Source organism: Littorina saxatilis, linkage group LG17 (assembly GCF_037325665.1).
Source record: "Littorina saxatilis isolate snail1 linkage group LG17, US_GU_Lsax_2.0, whole genome shotgun sequence".
Classification (NCBI taxonomy): Eukaryota; Metazoa; Mollusca; class Gastropoda; order Littorinimorpha; family Littorinidae; genus Littorina; species Littorina saxatilis.
The window spans coordinates 33,668,091-33,669,132 of record NC_090261.1 but is presented as its reverse complement, the minus strand read 5'-3'; the positions used below and the strand labels follow the sequence as shown (position 1 = coordinate 33,669,132).

The 1,042-nt window shown below is 39.7% G+C and overlaps 1 protein-coding gene across 1 annotated transcript in view; it reads right to left on the bottom strand.

Annotated features, from left to right (window-relative positions):
* LOC138951751 (glutamate receptor 3-like) overlaps positions 1–1,042 on the bottom strand; it is a gene marked incomplete in the record, with an annotated part of 54,643 nt that overhangs the window by 5,854 nt on the left and 47,747 nt on the right.

The window sequence follows — 1,042 nt, the reverse complement described above, 5'->3', positions numbered from 1 at the left end:
CTCTCTCTACCTCGGTTCCTTTTCTCTACCCCTGTTACCAACCCTCAGTTCAGCAGAGTCTAAAAACATGTATACAGAAAAGTTAACAGATCCATTTGGACATCGATTCCCGTTGATTTACTCATCAACGCGTAGTCGTAAACCCATCAGGTGTCACGGGGTAATCGCAGAAATGTAACTATATATCCCTGTCTTAATGTCCCCAAGCTAACAGAAAATGACAGTCGTCACGCTATTTCGATAACTATTTTATATCCAGCTGATGCCATCAACAGCGAAATCAGAACTGTATAAATAATTAACTGACTGCGCAGTTATGTTTTCGACGAAGATATTGGAGTATTTGCCACATAGCTATAGCTGGAAACAAACATGCATCACGTTTCATATGCATGGTAGTTTAGGAAAATCAGGAACTGATAGCTTAGGAAAATCAAGAACGTAAAGCACATGTAATCGGTTCGTGAATACCAGGTTGATATTGCTGTTGTTAACCAAATTCATATCATCTTTCAGTCCTCATTTACCATCTCTGATTCTTTTGTTGCATTCTTTACTTCGTTTAATTATTTTATTTGTTTACAAAGGTTATTGGCACTATTTTGACACTGAAAGCACATGTAAAAGCAATTCCTGTCTAGATGTAAATATGTTACCACACTAAGCTTCTTGTATGTTAACAAGTGTTTCTATTGTATTATACATGCCACCCTATATCTCCCAAATAAATGTTGTTTAAACCAATACCAGGTCAGTCCACAAAACGTCATCATCCTCAAACTTCGCCAGTGCACGGAATACCTGGCAAAACCAAAACTGTAACGCTGCTATCGATAGCTCCGCATTCTGAAGCGACAAAAGCCTGTCATGTCATCTCAACAGAAGATATAACATGCCCCCTCTGGCACTGTACTACTTCTGAACTGCTGCCAGAATGATGCTCTCGAAAAAAGAAAAAAAAATCGGTTGCAATCCCAGAAGAATTGCTTGGTGCCTTGGGCGTTGGTATTTGGGTCGAACGGTGGCATGGAAGGCAAAGTGC